Raw genomic sequence first — 10,064 nt, 5'->3', positions numbered from 1 at the left:
AGTGGAATCATGTATAAAGTGATAATCACCTACCATAAAAGAAACAAGCAAGAAGGCCAAAGAAAATAGCTGTCGCCACGCTTCCAGGACAAAAGACAACGTTCCATACGACCATGCGCGCTCGTATGAGCAGTCGCATGGAGTGCAGCCGCCACCGCCAGATCGACTGTTTCCACCCCGTCGAATTGGATCGTGGATGAGACACACAGAGACACCAGAAACTCATCCAGAAGGCAGAACCCTAGTCTCCAGAGTTCATCCCGAGGAGGGATTGGCAACGAGAAGAAGGGGATCTTCTCCGTCGCGCACGGGGGAGATACAACATCATCGCCACTCTCATCATCATCATAATCCACATTCTTATCATCTGCAACATCAAGAACCCTAGTGGATCATCTTGTGTATCATTTGAATCATCCATCCATGTATGCCATTCCTTTTGTCATGATGATTGTTGTCCCCATGTGTGAGTAGACCCCTAGTTTTCGGGGATATGGATGAACCTTGGTATGTGTAGGATCTGAAACATTATTGTGGATATGAGATCCCCTGTCGAATGTTTAGTTTAATTACTTTGTCAATGTTGTGAAGGGGCCCCGCTCAGCATTTGTGCCTTATGGCAACGAAGTATATCACTGTCGTTGTAAAGGGCTAGGTTGTGGAGGTAATTAGAGATGACAGTAAAAGCCTACTACCCCTAACCTTTGCTATTGATCGGGGAATAACGGGGAACCCTTAGAGAGGCTGTGTCCATGGGGTAACCTTTAATTATCATGAGTTGTAACCTGGCACAAAGTCTAGCTCGAGTAGAATGTGTATTGTAGCCGACTCCGCTCAGCGTAATCGTCAAGAGTGGCTCAAGTATCCATCCCATATTTTGTGTAAGCATAAGTCTGTAGAAACATACCAATGGGGTTTCCGGACTCCCCGAGAGCGCCTTACTCTTCTATTGTTTCACCAGTCGCTCTAGTCATCGCTCCTTATTTACTTTCATGCTATGTACTTTAAAGTTTACTCTGTTACTCAACTATCATTTATACCCGCCCTCACTTTGCTTTAAGTCTACAATTATCTGCAGGCACAAAAATACATAATTCACTGCAAGAGGCAAAAGTCTGATTCCTGTGCTCCCTGTGGGATCGATACTCTTACTTCAAAAAGGCTACAACTAAACACTGTGCACTTGCAGGCCATCAAATATACAAGCCAAGTTCTATAATGTAAAACTTCCCACTAGTATATTAAAATGACAAATCATAGAGACTCTCTGTATGAAGAACATGATGCTACTTTGGAGGACAAGTGTGGTAAAAGGATAGTAGCATTGCCCCTTTTCTCTTTTATGTCATTTCCCTTTTTCTTTTTTTTTTCTTTTTTTCTTTCTTTCTTTTCGTTTTTCAGAAAAATATCATGAACCTCATCCCCACTTTTGTGAGGACTCATCAGTATTCATCATTCTTTACCTCGCTGGGGCAATGCTCTAATAATGATGATCATCACACTTTTATTTACTTACAACTCGATAGAACTGAAAAGAATATGACTCTATATGGATGCCTCTCACAATGTACCAGGATATGGAATGATCTAGCTTAACATGTATAACAATGATGAACAGTGGCTTTGCCACAAATATCATGTCAGCTCTATGATCATGCAAAGCAATATGATGATGAACACACATGTCATGTGACTGGAACGGTGGAAGTTGCATGGCAATATATCTCAGGATGGCTATGGAAATGCCATGATAGGTAGGTATGGTGGCTATTTTGAGGAAGGATATATGAGACTTATGTGTGATAGAGCGTGTCATATCACGGGGTTTGGATCCACCGGCGAAGTTTGCACCGGCTCTCAAGGTGAGAAATGATACATCTCCAACGTATCTATAATTTTTGATTGTTCCATGCTCTTATATTATCATTCTTGGATGTTTTACAATCATTTTATAGTCATTTTATATCATTTTTTGGTACTAACCTATTGACATAGTGCCCAGTGCCAGTTGCTATTTTCTGCATGTTTTTTTACATTGCAGGAAATCAATACCAAACGGAGTCCAAACGGAGCTAAACTTTTTGTGGATTTTTTTGGACCAGAAGACATCCAGTGGGCCAAAGAAGTACCAAAGAGGGAGCCCGAGGTGCGCCCTGGTGGGTTGTGCCCACCTCGGTGGCCACCTGCATCGCCACTTTGCTCTATAAATACCCCAATATTCTAGAAACCCTAGGGGAGTCGACGAAAATCAATTCCAGCCGCCGCAAGTTCTAGAACCACCAGATCCAATCTAGACACCATCACCGAGGGGTTCATCATGCCCATCGGTGCCTCTCCAATGATGCGTGCGTAGTTCATTGTAGACCTACGGGTCCGTAGTTAGTAGCTAGATGGCTTCCTCTCTCTCTCTCTTTTGATTCTCAATACAATGGTCTCTTGGAGATCCATATGATGTAACTCTTTTTTGCGGTGTGTTTGTTGGGATCCGATGAACTTTGAGTTTTTGATCAGATCTATGTTTTTATCCATGAAAGTTATTTGAGTCTTCTTTGATCTATTATATGCATGATTGCTTATAGCCTCGTATTTCTTGTCCGATATTTGGGTTTTGTTTGGCCAACTTGATCTATTTATCTTGCAATGGGAAGAGGTGCTTTGTGATGGGTTCGATCTTACGGTGCTTGATCCCAGTGACCGAAGGGGAACCGACACGTATGTATCGTTGCTATTAAGGATAACAAGATGGGGTCTATTTCTACATAAATAGATCTTGTCTACATCATGTCATCGTTCTTATTGCATTACACCGTTTTTTGTGAACTTAATACACTAGATGCATGCTGGATAGCGGTCGATGTGTGGAGTACTAGTAGTAGATGTAGGCAGGACTCGGTCTGCTAATCTTGGACGTGATGCCTATATAATGATCATTGCCTAGATATCATCATGATTATCTGAAGTTCTATCAATTGCCCAACAGTAATTTGTTTACCCACCGTATGCTATTTTTCTCGAGAGAAGCCCCTAGTGAAATCTACGGCCCCCGAGTCTCTTCTTTATTATATTTGCCTTTGCGATCTATTTTTATTTGCTTTTATTTTCAGATCTATTAAACCAAAAATACAAAAATACCTTGCTGCAATTTTTATTTATTTATTTTATCTCACATTCCCGCGAGATCTGTTTATCCAATCTACTACAATTTTATCTATCTTTTTACCCATGAGGGATTGACAACCCTCTCTTACATCGGGTTGCAATATTTGTTCTTTGTGTGCAGGAGCTGTTTACGTGGTGTTGCGTGGTTCTCCTACTAGTTCGATATCCTTGATTTCACCACTGAGGGAAATACCTACCGTTGCTGTGCTGCATCATCCCTTCCTCTTTGGGGAAATACCGACGTAGTTCAAGCAAACATCAAAAGAAATTTCTGGCGCCGTTGCCGGGGAGACCTCATCAACATCTACTAGGTTCCTAATCACAAATCTCATCTCCTTACAATTTAAATTATTTGCCATTTGCCTCTAGTTTTCCTCTCCCCCACTTCACAAAAAATTGTCGTTTTACTCGCCCTCTTTTTTGTTCGCCATTTTGATCTGTTTTTGAGTGCAATCTTGTTGCGTAGTCACAATGACACAAGAGAACACCAAGTTGTGTGATTTCTCCAATACCAACAACAATGATTTTATTAGCACTCCGATTGCTCCTCCCGCCACTAGTGCGGAGTCTTGTGATATTAATACCGCTTTGCTGAATCTTGTGATGAAAGATCAATTTTCCGGTACTCCTAATGAGGATGTCGCGTCCCATCTTAACACATTCGTGGAATTATGTGATATGCAAAAGAAAAAAAATATGTGGACAATGATGTTGTGAAGTTGAAATTATTTCTGTTTTCTTTGCGAGATCGTGCCAAAAATTGGTTTTCTTCTTTGCCTCACAATAGTATCGATTCTTGGATAAGTGCAAGGATGCTTTTATTACTAAGTATTTCCCGCCCGTGAAATTATTTCCCTTAGAACCAGATCATGAATTTCAAGCAACTTGAACATGAGCATGTTGCACAATCTTGGGAAAGAATGAAATTGATGTTAAGGCATTTCCCAACTCATGGGTTAAATCTTTGGACGATCATACAAATTTTTTATGCGGGGTTGAATTTTGTTTCTCGTAATCTTTTAGATTCCGCCGCGGGTGGTAATTTTATGGAAATTATTTTGGGTGAAGCCACCAAATTGCTTGATAATATTATGGCAAAATTATTCTCAATGGCATACCGAAAGAGCTCCTACTAATAAAAAAGTTAATTCGGTTGAAGAAATTTCTTCTTTGAGTGAAAAAATTAATTGCTCTTATGAAATTGGTTGCTAATAAAAGTGCTCCTATTGATTTTAACGATGTGCCTTTGTCTACTTTGATTGAGCAAAATAGTGATGCCATAGATGTGAATTTTATCTCGCGAAACAATTTCAATAACAATGCTTATAGAGGTAATTTTAATCCTAGGCCTTTTCCTAGTAATTCCTTTAATAATTACGGTAATTCCTATGGTAATCCTTCTTATAATAATAATAATAGGAACACCTCTGATCTTGAGAATAATATTAAAGAATTTATCAATACTCAAAAAAATTTCAATGTTACAATAGAAGAAAAGATGAATAAGATTGATGATTTGTCTAGAAGTATTAATAGAATTTCTCATGATGTAGAAAATATCAAGATGAAAATTTGTGTGCCTAAGGCTGAGGAATCAATTAAAGCTCTGTATGTTTCTATGGATGAAAGTAAGAAAAGAACCGCTATGCTTAGAGCTAGAAGAGATTTTTTAGAAAAAGCGTTTTCTAGTGATTGCTGTCATAAAAGTGATGAAGATCTTAAAATGATTGGTGTTTCTCCTATTGCTTCTTTGTTTAGTAAAATTAAGATTGATGAAAAAGGGACTGGAGAAGAGTCATCTTTAGTTAGAAGGCGTCCCGATAATTCGGAGGGTGAAAATCTTGTTGAGAAAATTGATAAAAGTGGGTTTGAAGAGGTCAATACTTTAACTAGTGATGTTCCCACTCTTGTGGATTACAAAGACTTTAATTATGATAGTTTCTCTTTGATTGATTGTAATTATTTGTTGTAATCCATGATAAATTCACCCCATGCTTATGAACAAAAAAAAGCTTTTACTAAACATATTGTTGATGCTATGATGAAAGCTTTGGAAGAAAAGGTGGAATTAGAAGTTTCAATTCCTAGAAAATTACATGATGAATGGGAACCTACTATCAAAGTCAAGATTAAAAATTATGAGTGTTTTGCTTTATGTGACTTGGGTGCTAGTGTTTCTACAATTCTGAAATCTTTGTGTGATGTGCTTTGTCTTACCGATATTGAAGAGTGTTCTCAAAATTTGCACTTGGCGGATTCTACTATTAAAAATCCTATGGGAAGAATTAATGATGTTCTTATTCTTGCAAATAGGAATTATGTGCCCATAGATTTTATTGTTCTTGATGTTGATTGCAAACCATCTTGTCCAATTATTCTTGGTAGACCGTTTTTACGTACTATTTGTGTCGTGATTGATATGAAAGAAGGCAATATTAAATTCCAATTTCCACTAAGGAAGGGCATGGAACACTTCCCTAGAACAAGAATTAAGCCATCATATGAATCAATCATGAGGGCATCTTATGGATCTAGAAACAAAGATGACAACACTTAGATCCTTGCTTTATGCCTAGCTAGGGGCGTAAAACGATAGTGCTTGTTGGGAGGCAACCCAATGAATAATTTTTTTTGTCTTTTGCTTTATGTTCTTGAGTGTTTCCACAATTATGCTACTGTTATGATTGTGTTTTTTGTGTTATAATTAGTGTTTGTGCCAAGCAAAGCCTTTGGGATCATGTTGGGTGATAGTTGATTTGATCTTGTTGAAAACAAAAACTTTTGTGCTCAAAAAATAATTTTAATAAATCACAGAAACATGATTTTTATCTGAATTTTTACACAAGATTGATATACAAATATCCCAAGTTGTCCTAATTTTTCAGAATTTTTGGAGTTACAGAAGTATACGAAGTTCCCTGATTGCTACAGACTATTCTGTTTTTGACAGATTCTATTTTCTTTGCGTTGTGTCCTTGTTTCGATGATTCTATGGTTTTCTTTGAAGAGTTTTTGCCATTGAAAAGTTGGAATACAGTAGATATAATGCAAGAATAAAATATGAATGGGTTTGCAACAATACTTATAGTAGTGATTTGCTTTCTTATACTAACGGATCTCATGAAGGTTTTGTTGAGTTTTGTGTGATTGAAGTTTTCAAGTTTTGGGTGATATTACGATGGATGAAGGAATAAGGAGTAAGAAGAGCCTAAGCTTGGGGATGCCCATGGCATCCCAAGCTATTATCCAAAGAGAAGCAAGCAACTAAGCTTGGGGCATCCCCTCTTTCTTCTAACGACCATCAGTATTTTACTCGAAGCTATATTTTTATTTGTCACATATTACGAGTTTTGATTGGAGCGTCTTGTATGATATGAGTCTTTGCTTGTTTAGCCTTTTGTTTTAAGTCATAAATCCTTGCTGGATACACTAATAATCCTCAAGTGCAGGGAATCATCGTAGCACTTTCCAAAGATGGAAGTGATAAGTATGGAGTGTCGAACCCACAAGGAGCTAAAGGTAGGATCAATATTCTCTCAAGTCCTATCTGCCACTGATACGACTCTACGTATACCGAACGTTTGCTTCCAACTAGAAACGGGAAATAAACTACGTTGTGGGTATGAAGAGGATAACTTTGCATGATATCGTAGAAGTAAAATATAAAAGTAGGTGCTATTATCATAAAGTTGGAATATATTACTATATATTATAAATAGCGAGTGTGGAATAATGATGGGTCGGTGTGTGGAATTATTCTAGGCAATTGTTAACAAGATCGGTAATCATTATTGCAATTTCATGTGAGGGAGATGCATAAGCTAACCTACTTTCTCTTCTTGGATTAAACTGTTGTGTCCATCTTCTTCCTTGTTCATCGAGCTAGGCCGTGGGGGTGAAGAGTTGGTTGGCTGGAGAGGTTGAGTTCTTCGCACACGCCCAGAGTTTGAACCTTCCTTGGGTCTGCGAAGCCTTGAATCTGACATTTGGCGCGCCAGGTAGGGGTGTGTCGAAGCTTCTCTTCCACCGTTCGCTCCGCCATCGTTTCGCCGTTCCGATGGCCGACGCTCGCCGCGTCCGCCCAGAGCGCCGGGCCGCTCGTGTCGCCCAGACGGCGCCTGTAGGCAACTGCGCCCCTCGCCGCTGCGCCTCCCCGGTGGCTAACGCCGCCACCGACCCAGCCGCCCGTGAACAGCAGGACTCGTTGCTGCCACCATCCTTGTGGCGCGACGGCTGCACCGTGACTCCATCACGCACTCCGGCCACAGCGTCGTCTTCTCACGCTCGGCGCGGGCCGGCCAACGCGCAGGCCGCGGTGCCCATGGAGCGTGAGCTCCTGCGCTATCGTCCGGCCAATGACCTCTACGAGGATTGGCTTTGCCGCATCGCTGAGCTCGTCAGTGCCACTAGAGAGGCCCCCGCGTCATCTCGTTCGCTGCCTCCCCTGCCGTCTCAGGCGGGCGACGTGGCCCGTGGCGCACCTCCTCCTCCTCTGCGCGACGTCGTTCCCGATCCCAAGCGTCAGGTACCCCAGCGCGACCCACCGCGCAGGGCGCCGGCGCACGATGAAGAAAGCTACCAGGTGGTGCAGCGGCCCCAAGGCGAGGCGCGTGCGCTCCTAGTACCACCCTGTCAAGATCGCGTGCCGCTAGACGTAGCGACATGCGGGCGACAAGACCAAGCTCCTCCCGTGAGTGCGGCAGGGTGCCATGCTTTTACCCCAGAGTTGCGCCGAGTCATCTGGCCCGACAAGTTCAAGCCGGATCTGCCTCTGCGCTACGACGGCACTCCTGACCTCGCTGAGTTTCTCTAGCTCTACGAGCTGAGCATCGAGGCAGCGAACGGCAGTGACAAAGTCATGGCGAACTGTTTTCCCATGGCTCTCAAGGATGGCGCGCGCTCGTGGCTCCTGAACCTTCCAGTGGGGTCGATCTCCTCCTGGGATGAGCTGCGTGAGTGCTTCATCGCCAACTTCCAGGGCACTCGTGATCGCACTCCCGCAGCACGCGACCTGCGGCGCATCAAGCAGCAGCTAGGAGAAACCTTGCACAAGTTCATACAACGCTTCACCAACGTTCGCCTCAAGATCCCGAAGGTGTCGGATGAGGCTATCATCTCGGCATTCTCTGATGGTGTCCGGGATGTCAAGATGTAGGAGGAGCTCGCCATCCACGCAGACCTGTGTTCGGCTCTGGAGATGTTCAACATGGCAGCCAGCTGCGCGAGGGCATAGGAAGGTCGCCTCTCCCTCCTGGAGCCTCCGGAGGTCGATCCTGAAGACAAGAAGGCCAAGGCTAAGGACGTGAAATGGAAGGACCCTGCCGTGCTCGCGGCCGAACCTGAGATGAAGCGCGGCTGCGACCACCCCGTCCTACAAGGACAACCGCCCGTTTTGTGTCTTCCACAACGTCCATAGCCACAACACCAATGACTGCCAGGAGCTCAGGGTAATCCGTGATGGGCGCTTTTGCCGTCATCCCGCGCGCAACGACTGTGGCTACAACCGCGAAGGAGGACGCGGTGGAGGCCGCTGTGACAACCGTGACCCCCGCCAGGACTGGCCCGATCAGCCCCGTGAGGACCGCTGGCAGGGCCAACCTCGCGATGGCCCCTGGAGGGACCAGCCTTGTGAGGACCGTCCTCGGGGCAACGCCGGCCTCCCTCCGCTGCCGCCACCACCAAGGAGGAACGATGACCACCGCCAAGACGATGGGGATGGGGATTTCGAGAGCCACGCGCCATTGCATGCATCCTGGGTAGCGCTCAGGCCCCTGCCTCTCATTGCATCTTCAAGCAATTCGCTCGTGAGGATAACACGGCCCTCCCCAAGCTCGAGGCGTCGCGTCCCCTCAGGTGGTCCAAGTAAACCATCACTTTCGACCCTACAGATCAGCTCAAGTGTTCAGCCACCGCTGGTGCGCTCCCGATGCTCTTCTCACCGACCATCAGCAACGTCCTCATCACCAAGACACTCTGCTACCTCGTGAGCACTACGTTGGTTTTCCCTTGAAGAGGAAAGGGTGATACAACAAAGTAGCGTAAGTATTTCCCTCAGTTTGAGAACCAAGGTATCAATCCAGTAGGAGACTACACGCAAGTCGCCTTGTACCTACATAAACAAATAAGAACCTTGCAACCAACGCGATAAAGGGGTTGTCAATCCCTTCACGGCCACTTGCAAAAGTGTGATCTGATAGAGATAATAAGATAAATATTTTTGGTATTTTTGTTGTATAGATTGAAAAGTAAAGATTGCAAAATAAACGGCGACATAAATATCTAGTTGAAGGGAGATTAATATGATGGAAAATAGACCCGGGGGCCATAGGTTTCACTAGTGGCTTATCTCAAGATAGCATAATCTACGGTGGGTGAACAAATTACTGTCGAGCAATTGATAGAAAAGCGCATAGTTATGAGAATATCTAGGCATGATCATGCATATAGGCATCACGTCCGTGACAAGTAGACCGAAACGATTCCGCATCTACTACTATTACTCCACACATCGACCGCTATCCAGCATGCATCTAGTATTAAGTTCATAAGAACAGAGTAACACATTAGGCAAGATGACATGATGTAGAGGGATAAACTCAAGCAATATGATATAAACCCCATATTTTTATCCTCGATGGCAACAATACAATACATGCCTTGCTGCCCCTGCTGTCACTGGGAAAGGACACCGCAAGATTGAACCCAAAGCTAAGAACTTCTCCCATTGCAAGAAAGATCAATCTAGTAGGCCAAACCAAACTGATAATTAGAAGAGACTTGCAAAGATACCAAATCATACATAAAGGAATTCAAAGGAGATTCAAATATTGTTCATAGATAATCTTGATCATGAACCCACAATTCATCGGATCTCGACAAACACACCGCAAAAAGAATTACATCGA

Source organism: Aegilops tauschii, chromosome 1 (assembly GCF_002575655.3).
Source record: "Aegilops tauschii subsp. strangulata cultivar AL8/78 chromosome 1, Aet v6.0, whole genome shotgun sequence".
NCBI classification, from domain to species: domain Eukaryota; kingdom Viridiplantae; phylum Streptophyta; class Magnoliopsida; order Poales; family Poaceae; genus Aegilops; species Aegilops tauschii.
Note: the sequence above shows the minus strand (reverse complement) of the source record.